The following is a 23,058-nucleotide window of genomic DNA, read 5'->3' on the forward strand; positions in this document are numbered from 1 at the left end:
GGCTTGTACTCGGATGAATGTGTTGTCCCAGTTGAAGTGGTGTCCTTCCTTATCTGTATGTGAGGATACTAGTGAGAGAGGGCCATGTCTTTTTGTGGCTAGTTGGTGTTCATGTATCCTGGTGGCTAGTTTTCTGTCTGTTTGTCCAATGGAGTGTTTGTTACAGTTCTTGCACAGTATTTTGTAAATGACATTAGTTTTGCTTGTTGTCTGTATCGGGTCTTTCAAGTTCATTAGCTGCTGTTTTAGCGTTTTGGTGGACACCACTTCAACTGGGACAACACATCCATCCTAGGATAAGCCAAACAGAGACACGCACAAGAATTCCTAGAAGCATGGCATTCCAAATGGAACTCTATCAACAAATACATAGAGTTAGACCCCATCTAACACCCCCTGAGAAAAGGAATAGGAAATGACACCACCACAGGAAAGGACATCACCACAGGAAATGACATCACCAACCCAAAGAAACCCAACCATATAAATAGAAAGCAGGAATCATGTGCACTGCTTCGCCTGAGGCCCACTGAAGATGTTATCCAGTCAGTGGTGAAATGTCTGGAAATGAACCTTCCAGCTCAGTGAGCAAATCTACATCCAGAACCTCAACCTGAGTTACAAATCTTCTCAAAACTTGCTCTGGAGGGTAATTGGCAGCTCCAGGTGTCCAAAGGAATGGCTCAATAAAGGATCGAAGGGTGCAGCCCAATTCCTCACTGAACCTGCAGGGTCCCAGCCATTACTTACTGACCTTGTTTATCAGGAAAATCCTTAATAACAGCTTCCCAACACAGGGAGAGAGTCCATCCCACTTCAACCTCAAAGATCTCACTACAGGCAGCAACTCACCATGACAGGGGAATGAGGGAAGTATACATCTCCATAGCACTACAACTGAGCTCTGATACTCAGAGATACTGAGCTCTGATACTCAATCCTACTGAACTCTGATACCCTGTGTTACTGACCTTTGATACCCAGTGTCACTGAGCTCTGATACCCAGTGTTACTGAACTCTGATACCCAGTGTTACTGAGCTCTGATACTCAATGTTACTGAGCTCAGATACTCAGTGTTACTGAACTCTGATACTCAATCTTACTGAGTTCTGATACCCAGTGTTACTGAGATCTGATACCCAGTGTTACTGAACTCTGATACCCTGTGTTACCAAGCTCAGATACTCAGTGTTACTGAGCTCTGATACTCAATCTTACTGAGTTCTGATACCCAGTGTTACTGAGCTCTGATACTCAGTGTTACTGAGTTCTGATACTCAGTGTTACTGAGCTCTGATACCTAGTGTTACTGAGCTCTGATACTCAATCCTACTGAGCTCTGATACCCAGTGTTACTGAGCACTGATACTCAGTGTTACTGAGCTCTGATACTCAGTGTTACTGAGCTCTGGTATGTAGTGTTACCGAGCTCAGATACTCAGTGTTACTGAGCTCTGGTACTCAATCTTACTGAGCTCTGATACTCAGTGTTACTGAGCTCTGATACTCAGTGTTACTGAGTTCTGATACTCAGTGTTACTGAGCTCTGATACTCAATCCTACTGAGCTCTGATACCCAGTGTTACTGAGCACTGATACCCAGTGTTACTGAGCTCTGATACTCAGTGTTACTGAGCTCTGGTATGTAGTGTTACCGAGCTCAGATACTTAGTGTTACTGAGCTCTGGTACTCAATCTTACTGACCTCTGATACCCAGTGTTACTGAGCACTGATACCCAGTGTTACTGAGCTCTGATACTCAGTGTTACTGAGCTCTGATACTCAATTTTACTGAGTTCTGATACCCAGTGTTACTGAGATCTGATACCCAGTGTTACTGAACTCTGATACCCTGTGTTACCAAGCTCAGATACTCAGTGTTACTGAGCTCTGATACTCAATCTTACTGAGTTCTGATACCCAGTGTTACTGAGCACTGATACTCAGTGTTACCGAGCTCTGATACTCAATGTCACTAGTTCTGATACCCAGTGTTACTGAGCTCTGATACTCAGTGTTACTGAGTTCTGATACTCAGTGTTACTGAGCTCTGATACCTAGTGTTACTGAGCTCTGATAATCAATCCTACTGAGCTCTGATACCCAGTGTTACTGAGCACTGATACCCAGTGTTACTGAGCTCTGATACTCAGTGTTACTGAGCTCTGATACTCAATTTTACTGAGTTCTGATACCCAGTGGTACTGAGCTCTGATACTCAATGTTACTAGTTCTGATACCCAGTGTCACTGAACTCTGATACTCAGTGTTACTGAGCTCTGATACTCAAACTTACTGAGTTCTGATACCCAGTGTTACTGAGCACTGATACCACAGTGTTACTGAGCTCTGGTACTCAGTGTTACTGAGCTCTGATACTCAAACTTACTGAGTTCTGATACCCAGTGTTACCGAGCTCTGATACCCAGTGTTACTGAGCTCTGGTACTCAGTGTTACTGAGCTCTGATACTCAATCTTACTGAGCTCTGATACCCAGTGTTACTGAGCACTGATACCCAGTGTTACTGAGTTCTGATACTCAGTGTTACTGAGCTCTGATACTCAAACTTACTGAGTTCTGATACCCAGTGTTATGGAGCTCTGATACCCAGTGTTACTGAGCTCTGATACCCAGTGCTACCGAGCTCAGATACTCAGTGTTACTGAGCTCTGATACTCAATTTTACTGAGTTCTGATACCCAATGTTACCGAGCTCTGATACTCAATGTTACTAGTTCTGATATCCAGTGTTACTGAGCTCTGATACTCAGTGTTACTGAGCTCTGGTACTCAGTGTTAGTGAGCTCTGATACTCAATGTTACTAGTTCTGATACCCAGTGTTACCGAGCTCTGATACTCAGTGTTACTGAGCTCTGATACCTAGTGTTACTGAGTTCTGATACTCAATCTTACTGAGTTCTGATACCCAGTGTTACTGAGCACTGATACCCAGTGTTACTGAGCTCTGATACTCAGTGTTACTGAGCTCTGGTACCTAGAGGTACTGAGCTCTGATACTCAGAATCACTGAGCTCTGACACTCAGTGTTACTGAGCTATGATACTCAGTGTTACTGGGCTCTGACACTCAGTGCTATTGAGCCCTAATACTCAGAGTTACTGAGCTCTGATACTCAGTGTTACTGAGCTCTGGTACCTAGATGTACTGAGCTCTGGTACTCAGAATCACTGAGCTCTGACACTCAGTGTTACTGAGCTATGATACCCAGTGTTACTGAGCTCTAATACTCAGTGTTACTGAGTACTGATACTCAGTCTTACTGAGCTCTGATACTCTGTCTTACAGAGCTCTTATACCCAGAATTATTGAGCTATGATACCCAGTGTTACTGAGCTCTAATACTCAGTGTTACTGAGTACTGATACTCAGTCTTACTGAGCTCTGATACTCTGTCTTACAGAGCTCTTATACCCAGAATTATTGAGCTATGATACCCAGTGTTACTGAGCTCTAATACTCAGTGTTACTGAGTACTGATACTCAGTCTTACTGAGCTCTGATACTCTGTCTTACAGAGCTCTTATACCCAGAATTATTGAGCTATGATACCCAGTGTTACTGAGCTCTAATACTCAGTGTTACTGAGTACTGATACTCAGTCTTACTGAGCTCTGATACTCTGTCTTACAGAGCTCTTATACCCAGAATTATTGAGCTATGATACCCAGTGTTACTGAGCTCTAATACTCAGTGTTACTGAGTACTGATACTCAGTCTTACTGAGCTCTGATACTCTGTCTTACAGAGCTCTTATACCCAGAATTATTGAGCTATGATACCCAGTGTTACTGAGCTCTAATACTCAGTGTTACTGAGTACTGATACTCAGTCTTACTGAGCTCTGATACTCTGTCTTACAGAGCTCTTATACCCAGAATTATTGAGCTATGATACCCAGTGTTACTGAGCTCTAATACTCAGTGTTACTGAGTACTGATACTCAGTCTTACTGAGCTCTGATACTCTGTCTTACAGAGCTCTTATACCCAGAATTATTGAGCTATGATACCCAGTGTTACTGAGCTCTAATACTCAGTGTTACTGAGTACTGATACTCAGTCTTACTGAGCTCTGATACTCTGTCTTACAGAGCTCTTATACCCAGAATTATTGAGCTATGATACCCAGTGTTACTGAGCTCTAATACTCAGTGTTACTGAGTACTGATACTCAGTCTTACTGAGCTCTGATACTCTGTCTTACAGAGCTCTTATACCCAGAATTATTGAGCTATGATACCCAGTGTTACTGAGCTCTAATACTCAGTGTTACTGAGCTCTGATACCAAGAGATGCTGAGCTCTGATACACAGAGTCACTGAGCCCTGATACTCAGTGTTACTGGGCTCTGACACTCAGTGCTATTGAGCCCTAATACTCAGAGTTACTGAGCTTTGATACCCAGTGTTACTGAGGTCCGATACCCAGCATTACTGAGCTCTGATACTCAGTGTTACTGAGCTCTGATACCCAGAATCATTGAGCTCTGATACCCAGTGTTACTGAGATCTGATACTCAGTGTTACTGAGCTCTGATACCCAGTGTTACTGAGTTCTGATACTCAGTGTTATTGAGCTCTGATGCTCAGAGTCACTGAGCTCTGATAACCAGAGTTACTGGGCTCTGATACCCAGAGTTACTGAGATCTGAAACCCAGCGTTACTGAGCTCTGATACCCAGAGTCATTGAGCACTGATACCCAGAGTTACTGAACACTGATACCCGATGTTACTGTGCTCTGATACCCAGAGTTACTGAACACTGACACCCGATGTTACTGTGCTCTGATACCCAGAGTTACTGTGCTCTGATACCCAGAGTTACTGAACACTGATACCCGATGTTACTGTGCTCTGATACCCAGAGTTACTGAACACTGATACCCGACGTTACTGTGCTCTGATACCCAGTGTTACTGAGCTCTGATACCCGGTATTACTGTACTCTGATACCCAGAGTTACTGAGCTCTGATACCCAGCATTACTGAGCTCTGATACCCAGAGTCATTGAGCACTGATGCTCAGAATTATTGAGCACTGATACCCAGTGTTACTGAGCTCTGATATTCAGTATTACTGAGCTCTGATACCCAGAGTCATTGAGCACTGATACTCAGTGTTATTGAGCACTGATACCCAGTGTTACTGAGCTGTGATACCCAGTATTACTGAGCTCTGATACCCAGAGTTACTGAGCTCTGATATTCAGTATTACTGAGCTCTGATACTCAGTGTTATTGAGCACTGATACCTAGTGTTACTGAGCTGTGATACCCAGTGTTACTGAGCTCTGATACCCAGTGTTACTGAGCTCTGATATTCAGTATTGCTGAGCTCTGATACCCAGAGTTACTGAGCTCTGATATTCAGTATTACTGAGCTCTGATACTCAGTGTTATTGAGCACTGATACCCAGTGTTACTGAGCTGTGATACCCAGTGTTACTGAGCTCTGATATTCAGTATTGCTGAGCTCTGATACCCAGAGTTACTGAGCTCTGATATTCAGTATTACTGAGCTCTGATACTCAGTGTTATTGAGCACTGATACCTAGTGTTACTGAGCTGTGATACCCAGTGTTACTGAGCTGTGATACCCAGAGTCACTGAGCTCTGATACCCAGTATTACCTGTGAAGTTAAAATCAGTTTTTTTTATTGTGAATATCAGGAGACTGTCAGTAACGTTGACCACGTTGTAATGCAGTCTGATTATATGCAAATCCACCTGGCATATCAAGGTCTCAGAAGGAAATCTGCCATCCATGCCCACTCTGACCTACACGTGACTCCACACCAACTGAAATGGCTCGATTTCTAAGTAGTACACATGAACCGCTGAACTTTACAAAAAAACAGAAGGCAGCAATTCAATTCAAGACAGAACCTCCTGGCCACCTTAACAAAGGCTGCTTGGGATGAGTAAGAATTACTGATCCAGCAGCCACATCAGAATAATAAATATGGAAACAATTGCAGTTTATTTCCCTTTTGTCCAACAGCGTGAGGAATTATTTCATTCAGGAACTCAATCAAAGGGAGACAGCAGAGAGTTACTGAATACAATAACATGTTGATGTTGTACAGAAGTGATTCCATTGATACCGTGACTTGCTCTCTCTCAATGATAGTCTCAGCAGGAATTGATATGTTTTGCTGACTGCTCAGAATTGAATGATTGGACAATGGTTTGTACTTGGATCATGGATTTTTTTGGAGTTTAAATATTAAATAATGTCCAAGAGTTTGAACAGAGAATGGTGTGTGTTTCTCATATGTTGGATTTGATTAAGCAGCTAGTCGCATTTCATGTGGAGCTGATTGTGTGACCACCATAAACATTGAACAAGGACAGAGAGGAAATAAATTAAGTATGGGTTTGATGGCATCATGTTTCAACAACAACTTAAACCTCTGTAGCACCTTTGTTGCAGTAAGTGTTAGGGTAATGCCGTATGAATAAGGGCAGAGCTGCCTGGAGTATACAAGGAAAGGAATTTAGCAATAAAGGTACGTGAGAAAAGACAGCAGATGTTTTAGACAACAATTCATGACTCACAGCAAAAGTAGGGAAGAAGGATTCTAGAAAGTGGACTAACCAGCCGTGGTTAACTAGGGAAGTTAAGGACAGTAAAGGAAGTAAACCCGTGGTTAACCGGGGAAGTTAAGGGCAATATTGAATTGAAAGAAAAAAGCCTAACGTGTGGCAAAGCTTAGCACTAAATCAGAGAATTGTGGAAGATTTAAAAGCCAATAAAAGATGACCCCCAAAAAATAAAATGGAGAAAATAAACAATCAGGATTCATAAGAGAGTAATATAAAAAGTTTCTCCAGCCTAACAAAGAATTGAGAGAGCAAAGTGAACATAGACCCATTAGAGGATGAGACTTGGGGGAGTAATCACTGGGGCAGCACAGTGGCTCAGTGGTTAGCACTGCTGCCTCACAGCACTCGGGACCCAGGTTCGATTCCTGCCTCGGGTGACTGTGTGGAGTTTGCACATTCTCCCCGTGTCTGTGTGGGTTTCGTCTCACAGTCCAAAAATGTGCAGGTTAGGGTGGATTGACCACGGGGGAATACAGGGATAGCGCAGGTGGGTCTTCAGAGGGTCAGTGTGGACTTGATGGGCCAAATGGCCTACTTCCACACTGTAGGGATCCCATGAACAATGGGGAAACTGCAAATGGCAGAGGATTCAAACAAATATTTGCATCAGTCCTCATAGCATTCTGCAACTTATTAAATATCCAAAAGGACGGAAGATAGAGGGGAAATAAATTTGAGAGGGATTGTTGGAGAAAACGTGTGGGGGAAATTAATAGGGCTAAAGACCAGCACGTTCCGTGGACCTGAAGGATTGTATCCTCAGATATTAAAGTAAGTAGTGTGTATATTGGTCATCCTTAGATTGTGGAATAGTCCCGGATGGTTGGAAACCTGCCAGTGAAATACCGTCATTCACCAAGTTAAAAATCACACAACACCAAATTATAGTCCAACTAGGTCCCACCAGTTACCTGATGAAGGAGCATTACTTTGAAGGTTAGTGCTTCCAATTAAACCTGTTGGACTATAACCTGGTGTTGTGTGATTTTTAACTTTGTCCACCCCAGTCCAACACCGGCATCTCCACATCATTTATTCGCAATGGGAAGGAGATAAACAGGTAACTATAGGTCAGTGAGCTTAATGCAGAACATAGAGCATAGAAAAGTACAGCACAGAACAGGCTCTTTGGCCCACAGTGTTGTGCTGAGGATTATTCTTAACCTAAAATTAAAATAACCTAACCTACGCATTCCTCTATTCACTGCTCTCCATGTGCATGTCCAGCAGTCGCTTAAATGTCCCCAATGACTCTGCTTCCATCACCACAACTGGCAACGCATTCCATACATTCACAACTCTCTGCATAAAGAACCTACCTCTGACATCTCCTTTATACCTTCCTCCCAATATCTTAAAATGATGACCCCTTGTGTTAGTCAATCCTACCCGAGGGAAAAGTCTCTGGCTATTGACATGATCCATGCCTCTCACTACCTCTCATAACATTGGTTGTTGAGAAAGTAGTGGAGTCTATAATAAAGGACAAAATCGCAGATCATTTTGAAATACATAATATGATCAAGTAGTATCAGCAGAGCTTTAGGAAAGGGAAATCATACATTTAAAATTTATCAGAGGGCTTTAAGGAGGTAACAAGCAGGGTAGGTAAAGAGAAAGCAGTGGATGTCAGATATTTGGATTTTCAGAAGGCATTTGATGATGTACCATACATTAGGCTGCTTAAGAGTGTTGGAGGAAGCACATTAGCATGGACAGAGACTTGACTGACTAACAAAAGGTAGGAATTGGATAAAGAGGCATTTTCAGGATGGCAACGTGTAACTGGTAGAGTCCCACAGGGATCATGCTGGGGCAACAATTAATTACAATATACATATTAATAAATTGGATGGGGAAAGTGAATGAATTGTCACAGATGGCACAGTTTTGGTGGGAAGGCAATAGTGAGGATAACACAGAGGGATATAGCCTGGTAAAGCATGTGAGTAAAATACCCTGGCCAATGGAATATAATGTTGGGAATTGTGAGGTGATGCATTTTGGTGGGAGAATAGGAAAACTGAATAGTAATTAAATGGAGAAAGACAGTAGAAAGCAACAGAACAGAGGGATATGGGAACCCTCAACCATGAATTACAAAAAGCTAGCTTCCATGTTCAGGGGGACATCGGGAAGGTAATTGGAATGTTGGTCTTTATTTCAAAGGGAGTGGAGTGTGAAGATAGGGAAGTTTTGCTCAAACCATTCAAGTCACTTGTGATACCACACCTGGAATACGGTGAACAGTTTTGGGTAATTTACCTAAGCAAAGATATAATGCCATTGGAGCAGCCCAGAGAAAGTTCACTTGGCGAGTCCAGGTATGGAGGGATTTTCTGAAGTTGAGAGGTTGCGTAGGTATGGTTTGGAAGAGTTGAAGGAGACCCAATATAAATGGATTGGATTCTTAGGGATTTGACCGAGTAGATATGGAGAGGTTGTTTCCCCTTGTGGGACAGTACAGGATCAGAGGGTGTCATCTCAGAATAAGGGAATCAAGGTTTTAAATTTTCACCACAGACAGCTGTCAAACTGTAGAGGCCGGGTTATTAAGTCTGTTTGAGGCTGAGATAGATTTTTAATCAGTACAGGAATCAAGGGTTACTGGGAAAAGGCAGGAAAGTGGAGGTGAGGATAATCAGGTCAGCCATCATCACATTGAATGGCCCACAGCAGACTCATAGAGTCATAGAGATGTACAGCATGGAAACAGACCCTTTGGTCCAATTCATCCATGCTGACCAGATATCCCAATCTAGTCCCACCTGCCAGCACCCAGCCCATATCCCTCCAAACCCTTCCTATTTCATATACCCATCCAAATGCCTTTTAAATATTGCAAGTGTACTAGCCTCCACCACTTCCTCTGGCAGCTCATTCCATACACATACCACCCTGTGCTTGAAAACGTTGCTCATTGGGTCCCTTTTATATCTTTCCCCTCTCACCCTAAATCTATGCCCTTTAGTTCTGGATACCCCTACCCCAGGGAAAAGACTTTGTCTATTTATCCTATCCTTGCCCCTCATTATTTCATAAACCTCTATAAGGTCACCCCTCAGCCTCCGATGCTCCAGGGAAAACAGCCCCAGCCTGTTCAGCCTCTCCCTGTAGATCAGATCCTCCAACCCTGGAAACATCCTTGTAAATCTTTTCTGAACCCTTTCAAGTCTCACAACATCTTTCCGATAGGAAGGAGACCAGAATTGCACACAATATTCCAACAGTGGCCTAACCAATGTCCTGTACAGCCGCAACATGATCTCCCAACTCCTGTACTCAATACTCTGACCAATAAAGGAAAGCATTCCAAATGCCTTCTTCACTATCCTATCTACCTGTGACTCCACTTTCAAGGAGCTATGAACCTGCACTCCAAGGTCTCTCTGTTCAGCAACACTCCCTAGGACCTTACCATTAATTGGATAAGTTCTGCTAAGATTTGCTTTCCCAAAACGCAACACCTCACATTTATCTGAATTAAATTCCCTCAATGGGCTGAAAGGCCTACCTCTGGTCCTATAACCTGGGGTTTTGTTTGTAATTTTATATCCAGTTTAAAAGAGAAAAGACTTGATCTGAGACTACGATGGGCAGTGCAGCTGAACTAGCAGAGGTGAACTGACTAATAAAGCTGGCCCTGCTCTCTCTCCACAGATGCTGACAGAGCTCTTGAGTCGTTCCAGCAATTCCTGTTTTTCTACTAAGCTAGGAGATGGATCAATCCAGCCACATTAGCGGACAATTAAGGAGATATTTGAGAATACTGAGAATAAGTATGTTCCTCCTGAAAAGATAAAGTCAGTGGTCAGCTGAAGAAGTTAAGGAAAGCATCAAACTTCAAGAAAAGGCACAAAGGTGAGTGGCAGATCAGAATACAGGCTGTTATGTTAGAACGCACATTTCATCAATGCACATTCACTGTAACACAATTGACAAATTGGGGACACTGTTTCTAAAACGTGAACTTTTAAAACGTGTGTTGGCCGTAACACGATTACATCACCAACACTCTAAGCACTGTATTTAAAGTAGGATTTTTCAATAACGTGGGGTTGCACCAGAATGCACCCATCGTATTATAGAAGAACTGACTGTGTAAAGAATGTGTATAAAGAACGGCAGACAATGACGAAAAGATTAATCAGGAGGAAAAATTAGTGCATAAGAGGAAATTGGCTAGGAATGTAATAACAGATAGAAGGGGTCTCAGGTTTTATAATTTACATCAAAGACATGGATGAGGGGAGTGAACCATGAAATTTGTCAGCTTAGATTAGACTCCCTACAGGGTGGAAACAGGCCCTTCAGCCCAACAAGTCCATACCGACCCTCTGAAGAGTAACCCACCCAGACCCACTTCCCTCTGACTAATGCACTAACACTACGGGCAATTTAGCGTGGCCAATTCACCTGACCTGCACAACTTTGGACTGTGGGAGGAAACCGGAGCACCCAGAGGAAAACCACGCAGACACGGGGAGAATGTGCAAACTCCACACAGACAGCCACCCGAGGCTGGAATCGAACCTGAGACCCTGGTGCTGTGAGGCCGCAGTGCTAACTGCTGAGCCACCATGCCACCCCAGTTGCTAGGTATAAACCCCTCTGGGTTGTTGGTCCCTTTGGAGAAGAAATCTATCATTGTAACCTGGTCTGGCCAACATGTGACTCCAGCCTGCTCTTGGGAGACTTGTTTAAGCCCTCTGGGCAATAGATCCCGGCATGGACAGTGATGCCCATATCCTGTGAATGACCAAAGTAAAAAAAAACACAGTCCAAAATGAGTCAAAATCCAGGAACTCCCTCTCTCATGGCACTGTGGGTCTACTTAAAGGTAAAGTCACCAGAGCCTCCTTCTCCTCTCAGAGAGAGAGTGAGACACACAACTGGTGGAGGTTTAACCTGAGAGTCATCATGCCTCAGGTGAGGGGAGATCTTTACGGTGACTTCAGTTGGTGTGGGATATGAGCCCATGCTGCTGGAGTTACTGTGCATTGTTAACTAGCCAATCAGCTAACTGGGCTCCAGCGTGCCTCCAGCACATGGACTGCAATGATTCAAGGCCCCATCTCCTCAAGAGCAACTCAATGTTGGCCTAGTCAGTAACAAAACCCATCCCATGCTCAGAACCAAGTGAAGTGAAGTTATCCCATTCACACATCACTTCTGCATTTGTTGGCCTCCAATGATTTCCCATTTAACAAGCCGTCAGTTTTAAAAGTTGATCCTTGTTTAGAGACCTTCTCCAGCCCCATCACTGTAACCTCCTCCAGCCATGATCCTCTGCAAGATTTCTGACCTTACACTATTCTGCTCTGTTGACTATCCCTGATGCACTGCACTGTTGGAGGCTGTGTCTTCAGCTGTCCATTTATTAATCTGTGTAAGTCTGTCTGGAAACCTCTCCACCATCCTTCTCTCCTCCTTTCAGATGGTCATTAAACCAGCTTCCTTGACCAAGTTTCTGGTCCCCTCTGCTAATAGATCCTGATGTGACTCAGTGTCAAATCCGGATGTCTGCCTGTGTTCCAGGCAGCTTACACATCGTAGTTCATAACGGACTGGACTCACTCGCTCCAAATAAGGCACCTCCGAGCTGTGTAAAGTGTTAAATGCAAATCAAAGATATTAAAAAGTAAACTGTGTTTTTTCTTTGATGGCTATGGAATCGTGAGAGGCTGTCTATTAATACCAAAAAAATCTGCCAGATGGTTTCTGTGAATTGAACAGGGAAAGCAATCTGATTGAATCCTGGCTCTGTCTCTGTTGACATCCTTCACGTGCTCAATAACCAACAATGAACAACACACTCTGGAGAAACACCAATTGGCAATCAAACTCCTAGTATTCATCACCATCTGTTATTACAACATTTTAATTTATTAATTGTGTTTGTAAGCGATTTAGCTTTGTCAGTGTAATCTTTGAGACCAGCATTACACTGACCACTGCTAAAGTTGTTCAACTCTCAAGCTATTACTGAAACCTCAGTGACTGCTCCACTTTGTAAAACAAAAAGGCTGAGGGTGAGGGTTTCGTGTCAAAATGGAGTGAAAGGAGGCGCTAATTATTTCTCAACAATATCGCTTCAAAAGTTCTTTTGGATTGCTCGGTTAGAGTCCAGTCTGAAACTCACTCCCAGGGATCTGTTATTGTTTGTATAAACAACCCCTGAACCCTTCGATTAGATTCCAATCTGTACCTCGCTCCCAGGTGTCTGTTGTTTGATGTATAAACAGAAGGTTAGATAGGGTGGACAATGAGAGCCATTTTCTTCAGATGACGATGGCTAGCATGAGGAAACATAGCTTTAAACTGAGGGGTGATAGATATTGGACAGATGTCAGAGGTAGGTTCTTTACTCAGAGAGTAGTAGGGGCATGGAACACCCTGCCTGCAACTGTAGTAGACTCGCCAACTTTAAGGGCATTTAAATGGGCATTGAATGAACACATGAATGAGAATGGAACAGTGCAGGATAGATGGGCTTCAGATTGGTTCCACAGGTCAGTGCAAAATCGAGAGTCGAAGGGCCGATACTGCGCTGTGATGTTCTATGTTCTAAACCACCAGGAACCCCATCAATGACATTCCATCTGTAACTTACTTGTGGGGATCTGTTGTTCTGTATATAAACCATCCCGAAAGTTTCTATTAGATTCCAGTTTGCAAATTACTTGTGGTAACTCTTCTTTAATTCACTTGTGGGATGTGGATGTTGCTGTCTGTTGGCCAGCATTGATTACCCGGCCCTAGTTGCCCCTTGAGAGGGTCGGGGTGAGCTGCCTTCTTGAAACGCTGCAGTCGATGTGCTGTGGGTTATCCTACAACGCCCCTGAGGGAGGGAATCCCAGGATTCTGACCTAGCGACAGTGAAGGAACAGCGATATATTTCCAAGCCTGGATGGTGAGGGGCTCGGAGGGGAACCTGCAAGGGGTGGTGTCCCCATGTATCTGCTGCCCCTTGTCCTTCTAGGTGGAAGTGGTCATGGGTTTGGAAGGTGCTGCCTGAGGATCTTTGGTGAATTTCTGCAGTGCACCCACTGCTACTGAGCGTCAGTGGGGGAGGGAGTGGGTGTGGTGCCAAGCAAGTGGGGGCTGCTTTATCCTGGGTGGTGTCGAGCTTCTTGAGTGTTGTTGGAGCTGCCCCCATCTGGGCTCTTCTCAAAACCCATTGCCTGTTAAACTCATTTTGCTAAGAGTTTAAATTCTTTGAAGGAAAATGACAAGATGTTTGAGATTAACAAAATCCAGCGGATTCCTGAATTGATTTGCTTAATGCAGCCTGGGAGTGACCATAAAATCCGTTCAGTAAATTGGTGATTTTACTGACGGTCCCCACTGAATGTAACAATCTGCTAATGAATGCTGCTTCTTTAATTTGTTGTAATCAGTCTTTGCATTATCTCACAGGACAGCACAGACTGAGGCAATAAATTCTCTGAGCTTTATTGTCCAGACAATTGGAGCCAATTTCTCCAGGAGGAGCAGTTTCTGTGCTGTAATCCTGATAAAGCAGCTCTGCCGAATAATAATAATACTATCACAGTAAAAGCTGATGCAATCTCAGCACTGAGGTAACAGGAAAGAGTTAAACGACTGCTGAGGAGCTCAATTCTCAACTGATTACCCAGGGCACAAATCCCAGGAGTAACCTGCTCAGGTCCACATCTGCCTGGAAAGGCAATCTTCCCCACGATGAGCTGGAACACTGCTCTTTTGGAAGGATTGGTGATGATAAACTTTCCAGTTATTCTGGTGTAAAATTCCCAAACCCCTCCAGTCAATTTCATCCACTCATTCACAACATGCTATCCAGAGTGACGTCTTTCAGTTCATCCCACGCACTCACACACTCGTTCACGCTGTCACACACTCTTGTTCACTCACCCATACGCTCATCCACTCACTCACACCCTCCGATCCACACACTCACTCACCCGCATCCACGCACTCACACACACTCATTCACTCATTTACACACTCATTCACTCACTTACACACACTCATCTACTCGCTCCTACACTCTCATTCACACACTTACACACTCTCATTCACTCACTCACTCCAGGAGTCATAAATTCACAAGAGATGTACAGCTTGGAAACAGACCCTTCGGTCCAACCTGTCCATGCCGACCAGATATCCCAACCCAATCTAGTCCCACCTGCCAGCACCCGGCCCATATCCCTCCAAACCCTTCCTATTCATATACCCATCCAAATGCCTCTTAAATTTTGCAATTGTACCAGCCTCCACACATCCTCTGGCAGCTCATTCCATACACGTACCACCCTCTGTGTGATAAAGTTTCCCCTTAGGTCGCTTTGATACCTTTCCCCTCTCACCCTAAACCTATGCCCTCTAGTTCTGGACTCCCCAACCCCAGGGAAAAGACTTTATCTCTTTATCCTATCCATGCCCCTCATAATTTTGTAAATCTCTATAAGGTCACCCCTCAGCCTCCGACGCTCCAGGGAAAACAGCCCCAGCCTGTTCAGCCTCTCCCTGTAGCTCAGATCCTCCAACCCTGGCAACATCCTTGTAAATCTTTTCTGAACCCTTTCAAGTTTCACAACATCTTTCCAATAGGAAGGAGACCAGAATTGTACGCAATATTCCAGCAGTGGCCTAACCAATGTCCTGTACAGCCGCAACATGACCTCCCAACTCCTGTACTCAATACTCTGACCAATAAAGGAAAGCATACCAAACACCTTCTTCACTATCCTATCTGCCTGTGACTCCACTTTCAAGGAGCTATGAACCTGCACTCCAAGGTCCCTTTGTTCAGCAACACTCCCTAGGACCTTACCATTAAGTGTATAAGTCCTGCTAGGATTTGCTTTCACAAAATGCAGCACCTTGCATTTATCTGAATTAATCTCCATCTGCCACTTCTTAGCCCATTGGCCCATCTGGTCCAGATCCTGTTGTAATCTGAGGTAACCCTCTTCGCTGTCCACTACACCTCCAATTTTGGTGTCATCTGCAAACTTACTAACTGTACCTCTTATGCTCGCATCCAAATCATTTATGTAAATGACAAAGAGTAGAGGACCCAGCACCGATCCTTGTGGCACTCCACTGGTCACAGGCCTCCAGTCTGAAAAACAACCCTCCACCACCACCTTTGAGCCAGTTCTGTATCCAAATGGCTAGTTCTTCCTGTATTCCATGAGATCTAACCTTGCTAATGGGGAACCTTGTTGAACGCTTCATTGAAGTCCATAGAGATCACATCTACTGCTCTACCGTCATCAATCCTCTTTGTTACTTCCTCAAAAAAATTCAATCACTCTCATTCACTCACTCACATACACTTGTCCACACGCTCACACACTCCCGGTTAATCACTCATAAACTCTCGTTCACTCCCACACACTCTCGTTCACTCTCACTCACCCACACACTCATTCACTCTCACTTGTTCACTGACTTGCTCACACTAACTCGCTCATATGAACTCACTCACCCACTCACTTACACTCACCCACCCACTCATTCATTCACTCACTCACAGTTTCTCACCTCTAGCAGCCCTCTCCTCCCCATCCACCCCCTCCCTAGGATCTTATCGCTCAGATAAATTAGTTTCAAGTTTCTTCTCTGCTCTTTTAAATTCTCCCCTGGTCTCCCTTCTCTAACTCTGTGACCCTTGCACTACACCTGCCCCCTGCACAATCACATTTTCACCCGCCTCTCTCTACCACTCTCCACTCTGAACTCCCCTAACTCTCTTACCCACTCCCACAGTCTCAGGCCTCTCTCACTCTGTGACCCTCCCATACCTCCTGGCTCTCAGTGTCCTCATTCCTCTCTCTCTCTCTCTCTCTCTCTCTCTAATGCTGTGATCTGCTGCACCCTCCTCTTTGTTCCTGTGTTATCCTGTGTGAATTAAACTACCCTGGAGAGATAACCAATCCCTGACCAATCTCTTTCCTGTCCCAGTACTGACTCTAGACTTGAGGGCTCAGAATACTTTCCCAACATAGAATGAAGCAAGAATGAGATTAATCCCTTTCCCCAAAATAGTGTGAAACTGGAATGAAATGCAGCGATTGAGTCTGGATTCAGCAGAGCCTCAGAACAGATCAGACATCCCTTGTCTACTTCTTTATTGTCATCTGATCACAAGTTCATGCTCGTCATATTGTGATCTCAGGTTTAAACCAGGAAGCACATGGGCAAGAACACCACGAATCCACTCAGATTCACAGACCCCCCAACCCCAAAACAACAACAGCAGCATCTCCCCACCAGGGGCAGCATTTGAAAGGAAGAGAGTGGGATCTCGCAGGGTGAAGCAGGGAAACAAGCCCCTGATGCCCCACTCCACACCCCCGGCCTACCCCCACAGATGCAGCCTGGACTCAGAGCTGGATTTCCCCGAGTTATTTTTGGCAGAACTGCAGAGCCCAGAGTCACTACAGCTGCCCTCCCTCGGACAGACAAGGTGAAGAGAAGGAATGAAAATGGAATATTCTGGAAATTCTCAGCAGGTCTGGCAGCATCGGTGGAGAGGAACAGGGTTAAGGTTTCGGGTTTAGTGATCCTCTGTAGAACCTGATGGTCGTCATAGATTCATAGACTCATACAGCACAGAGACAGATCCTTCTACAACTCGTCCACTTGGTGTCCTAGACTGAACTAGTCCCATTTGCCAGCACTTGGCCCATCTCCCTCTAAACCCTTCCTATCCATGTACCTGTCCAAATGCCTTTTAAATGTTGTAATTGTACCAGCCTCCACTACATCCTCTGGCAGCTCATTCCATACACGTACCACCCTCTGCGTGAAAAAGCTGCCCCTCAGGTCCTTTGTAAATTTTTCCCCTCTCACCTTAAACCTATGCCCTTGAGTTCTGGACTCCCCCACCCCAGGGAAAATATCTTGGCTATTCACCCTCTCCATACCCCTGATGATTTTATAAACCTCTGTAAGTATCTGGGTAAAGATTGGTGTTTCTACTGGATACTGGGGCTGGGGGATATAGGAATGAGTGGATAGGGGAGATCGAAGCCAGAAAGTGGGAAGGAATGTCAGACAGACAAAGGGATGGTTGATAGTTGGCCAGGGAGAAGGAAATGCTAATATTTGGGAGAATGTGGAGGTGAAAATGGATTGGCTGTGCTAAAAGTGACCCATGTGGTGAGAAGGTTTGGGAGGTGGGGTGGGATAAAGGAAATGGGAGAAGGTGTCCAGGCCCTAAAATTATGGATTTGAAATGGAGTCCTGAAGGCTACAGGGACTCCAAGGGGAAGATGAGATGCTGACCTCCTCTGGAGCACAGCAGCCAGCCTGAGACAGGGAGATTGGCCAGGGAACATGGCAGTGTGGTGAAGTGGCAGGCACCTGGAAACTCAGGATCATCTTTGTGGACAGAATGTAGGTGTTCTGTAAAGCAGTCACCCCAGTCCACACTTCGTTTCTCCAATGTAGAGGGGACCACATTGTGAGCACTGAATGCAGTAGACTAGGTTGAGTAACGTGCAGGTAAAGTGCTGCTTCATCTGGAAGGTGTGTTTGGGGCCTTAGATAGTGAGGAGGAAGGAAGTAAATGGGGAGCTATTCCACCTGTGGTTGCAGGGGAAGGGGCTGTGGGGGGGTGTTGGGAGTGAAGGAGGAGTGGACCAGGGTGTCCTGGAGGGAATAGCCCTGACAAGGAGTTGGAGGGGAGTATGGGTCTGATGGTGGTAGCCTGCTGGAGGTGGCAGAAATGATGGCTCATGGTCCTCTGGATATGGATGCTGGTGGGATGGTAGGTGAGGACAAGGAGACCCTATCATTGTTACGGGAGGGAGGAGAGGGGGGGTGAGGGCGGAAATGCGGGAGATGGGTTGGATGACGTTTGATTCAAAATCATGAATGGCTTTGTGAGAGTAGATAGTGGGAAACTGAGAGCAATTGGGAAACAATATTTTTCAGCATAAGTTGTTCTGAACAGAAACAAGGAATGTGACAAGATGCACATTCAACAGTGACTTGTCAAAGGAAGCTAGACAATGGGAGATGGATGGGGGCCAGGGACGGAGGAGGGCTGGGGCATTACTGGAATAGTCCAAAGGGCCAGCACTGAGAGAATGGAGTGAATGGCGTTCCTCTGAGCTGCATCAGTCTGGGAGTGTGCCTTTGAGAGTCTCCATTCTCTGATAAAGTCTGCAGTAACAAACCTCTCGTCACTGCCACATTGCTGCGTGTGGGAGCCTGCTGTGTGCTAATTGGCTGTCACATTTCTGACAACAGGGACTGTGTTTCAAAAATAATGCAATGAAGGGTCGAGGTGCCATATAAATGCAGGAGTCCTGTGGCTGATTCCCCTCCATCGCGCTATGGGAAATGCTGACCATTTTGCTTTATCTCTCTCACACACAGACACATTCACACACACTCACATTCATACACTATACACACACACATTCACACACCTCACTCACACAAACACACTGTCACACATTGTCTCTCACATACTCACACACACACAAACACACACTGTCACACACTCTCTCATGCACAAACACACACACTCATACAGAGACACACACAAATGTACTGTCTCATACACTGTTACACATTCACAAACACAAACACAGTGTCACACACACAAACTCAGTGTCACACATAAACACACACACACACACACACACACAAACACACTGTCTCACACACACACACACACACACACACAATAGTGAATATCAGAATGTAGCATCAGCTGTGGACAAACATGCCAGGCTGATCCTGAATGTTCCAACATCAAATAACGTTGCCGCAGGTTGACTCCAAGGGGATCAGGTGACAACTATGAGGCAGAGTTAGAAACCTGAGCTGTTAATGCATGTCAACAGATCTCTTGAATAAATTGCAGACTTGAATTCACTTCCCAGCACCTATAATTTTTATATAATACACTAACAACAGATTGAATAAAAAGCTCATGAGAGTGGGAAGCAGACCTGAAATTATGTTGATTGAGACTCCAGGGAAATATTGTGAAACCTGAATTATACTTCAGAAAAATGCAGTCACATTAGTCAAAGCAAGCAAAAATAACGAAATTATTTTTCTAAACACTCGAGATGCTCCCTCAGCATCGAGAGGGGTTGGGGGAGTGGGGGGGGGGGGGGAGGGGGGGGAGAGAGGAAGAGAGGAAGAGAGAGAGAGAGATGCTTGAAGCGAAGGTATTGCGAACAGGTTAATCACTCACTCCAAATTTTAAGTGTTGCCAACTCTCCAAAATTTCCCTGGAGTCTTCAGGAATTACAGATGAATCTCAATGACATTCCAGGGGGGAAAATCATTCCAAAACCAGTTGTGATTTCATCTGATTTTCTTTAAACTTGCTTTAGTTTTAGTCAAAAGGCAGTTTGACAGGCACTCCATAGTCGTCCAATCAGGGGACAAATCATGGTGCAAAGGCAGAGCCCTTGAAAGTAGTTGACCAATCACGTGAGTGTTGAGGCTAGGAAAGTTTGAAGGTCAAGTGATTAATCTTTTGGGATTGTAGCCAATCAGAATTACGGATCCTTTCTGAGTTTGGTTCAGGATTGGAGCTGATGAGTATGGGTGGACATTGACAGTGCGGGGGGAGTGCTGCACTGTTGACTGACCACACTGCTCGACAGGAACAGCTTCAGATGCCCATTCCTCCCTCCCAGTGACAACCTTCAGGCAGAACTCCCGATATCCTGACCAACATTCCTGTCCCCATCAACACTGCAGCCGTCTGACTCACTGCTCATTCTATCCCACACTGTTGTGAGTTTGTGTAAGTCTGATGGACCATCTGATTATGATAATATTCCGAAGAAGGGTCACTGGACCTGAAATGCTAACTCTGCTTTCTCTCTCCACAGAGGCTGTTGGAGACACTGAGTTTGTCCAGCTATTTTTGTGATTTTGCTGCCTTATTGAGTGTACAAAGTTAAAAATCACACAACATCAGGTTATAGTCCAACAGGCTTAATTGGAAGCACTAGCTTTCGTAGCGCTGCTCCTTCATCAGGTAGTTGTGGAGAATAAGACCATAAGAATTTATAGCAAAACATTACAGTGTCATGCATCTTTTGCTATAAATTCTGTGTCTTAGGATCTTATTCTTCACAACCACTTGATGAGGGAACAGCGCTCTAAAAGCTAGTGCCTCCAAACAATCCCGATGAACTACACCCTGATGTTGTGTGATCTCCAAACCTGCCCATCCAAGTCTAACATCGCCACCTCCAAGTAATATCAGAGGAAAGCAGTCTTAAAGCCCAAGACCAATCTCAAGAAAAGCAGAGATTGGAAGAGAGTAGCCGATGGGTGCAGGAGCCAAAAGCGGAGAAACACCAGCAGAGGTTTGTATCAAAAGGTCTCCCACAGATTGTCTACAGAAATGTCTTCTGCAACAAAAGAGGAAAGGTGGAAGCAGAGGGTCATGTTTTTAATGATAAAAGGACAACTTTGTTTTGGTTGTGGAAGTGAAATGGAAACCCAAGTGCCTAATTTGAAGAGAAGTAATTTCTGTTATGGGAAAAAAAACACCAGCAAAGGATAACATAACTGCACAACGCACATCAAAAATGGAGAACTTTAAGGATAGATGCATGTGGATAAAATGAGAACGCGTAGAAAGAATTCGGAGGTGCAGCAAACACCTCCTTAATAAAGCTCCCGCTGTTGCTAAACAGCTTGGCTTCTTGGTCCTTACTGTGTGGTCACACAATGCAAACTGGCCACTAGGACGTGCTCTGCTTGTGATCTATTGGGTCAATCCACTTATATGTTGAAAAGGAAACAGAATTCTGGTGCTAACTACAGATCTCAGAGGCGCTTTGATTTAAAAACAAGAAGAAAAGGAATCAAAGACACCACTGCAGCCAAAAGCAGGTACAGTTGGCAAAAAATTACACAGTCACAGGGCATCTCCATAAATTAGTTGCTAATCTGAAGGGATTTGAAGATTATGGGCGACAAGTGAGAAAGGGCAAGTGTGAATTTTTTGACCGTGCCCTGTCAGTGATGCTGAGGGAGTGGACACGTCACATTCAAGAATAAAAAGCCACAACTGAGGAGCCATCAGTAGCACCAGGTAAACAACAAAATGGAAAACCATGAGTCCGAGATGCCAAGGAGCAGAATTGCGGTGAAGAATGCAGGAAGGAATACCCTGTCCATGAGCCAGCAGGAGCCTGACCTTCCCATAGCCGGTCATTTTAACACAGCATCCTGCTCACATGCCCCATGTTTCTGTCCTCGGCATGCTGCAATGCTCCAGGGAATCCCAGCACAAACTGGAGGGGGACAACATCAGACTTGGCACTTTGCAGCCTTCTGGACTTAGTATTAGTTCAACATCTTCATATGGTGAACTCATTCCCATCCCTTCCCTTCCTTACGGCTTGTTACATTCTCTGTCACCATTCCCTCTCTCCACTCCCCCACCCCAGGGGGACTGTCTGTTCTTGCCAGTCTGGCAGTTAGACACACCATTGTTCTGCCATTCTCACATTCCGATCACTATCAGCATCCGTTCTCCCCCAGCATTCAAAACCCCTCCACTCTTCCCCCCAACCCCCAACTACAGCATAAATGTCATCCCTCCACACTTCACCTCAGCTCTGATGAAGAGGTGTCTAGGTGACTCAAAACATTAGCTTGCTGTCTCTCCAGGGACGCTGTCTGAGCCGCTGGGGTCCTGATATTCCTGTTAACTTCTCGCAATTCTCCAGAAGGTGGGTGTTCCGAAAGGCAGAGGGCAATGCCTCACAAAGACTAGGCCAAATCTGAAGAACCGTCTAAAGTAGACCAGGGACATTATGACCCAGGAATACAAACTTAGCTGCCACCCGAAAGTAACAAGAAGAAGGACTCCATTTCATCAAAAAAGCCTTCCTCTGACTTCTTCATGGCTTTTCTCAGAACTTTGACCGAAAAGTCCACGTTTCTCGACTGGTGATGTGACAGATGAGCTTGCTGAGCTGAGGAATGAATGCATGCATTGAAGAAGAGAAGAAGCCATTCATTAGCAAAGCGTATAAACTGAGGGAGGTATCTGATAGGGATCTCACTGAACATCAAGCTCATAGTAAGGTGGACAGGGTAAAGAAACCGTCTGCCAAAAAGGAGGTACATTGTGAGGATGCTGAAGAAGATGATGATGAAGATTAAATTGTAAAATTGCTTCAGTTTTATTACTTGGTACACAATTAAAAGCATTTAAACCCCATGACAAGTATTGTAAAGTTTTAACTTTTGTAAGTTGGCATGTCTATGACTTTAAGAGCCCAATCACATTAAATATGAAATAGCAAATGATCCTTTCCATTTCTGCAAACTGTTGACTTCCTGATTGTGAGGCAACAGGAACCTCCAGTGTTAAGGGGAGGTACATTGTGCATTTGTGTGAGTATGGTGGACTGTCACTTTAAAAGTCTGA

At 44.7% G+C, this 23,058-nt stretch overlaps 1 pseudogene; it reads left to right on the plus strand.

Annotated features, from left to right (window-relative positions):
- The window catches only part of LOC140463783 (high mobility group protein B1-like), a 46,293-nt pseudogene extending 23,503 nt beyond the window's left edge, over positions 1–22,790 (plus strand).
- The last annotated feature ends 268 nt before the right edge of the window (positions 22,791–23,058 follow it).

Source organism: Chiloscyllium punctatum, chromosome 39 (assembly GCF_047496795.1).
Source record: "Chiloscyllium punctatum isolate Juve2018m chromosome 39, sChiPun1.3, whole genome shotgun sequence".
Lineage (NCBI taxonomy): Eukaryota > Metazoa > Chordata > Chondrichthyes > Orectolobiformes > Hemiscylliidae > Chiloscyllium > Chiloscyllium punctatum.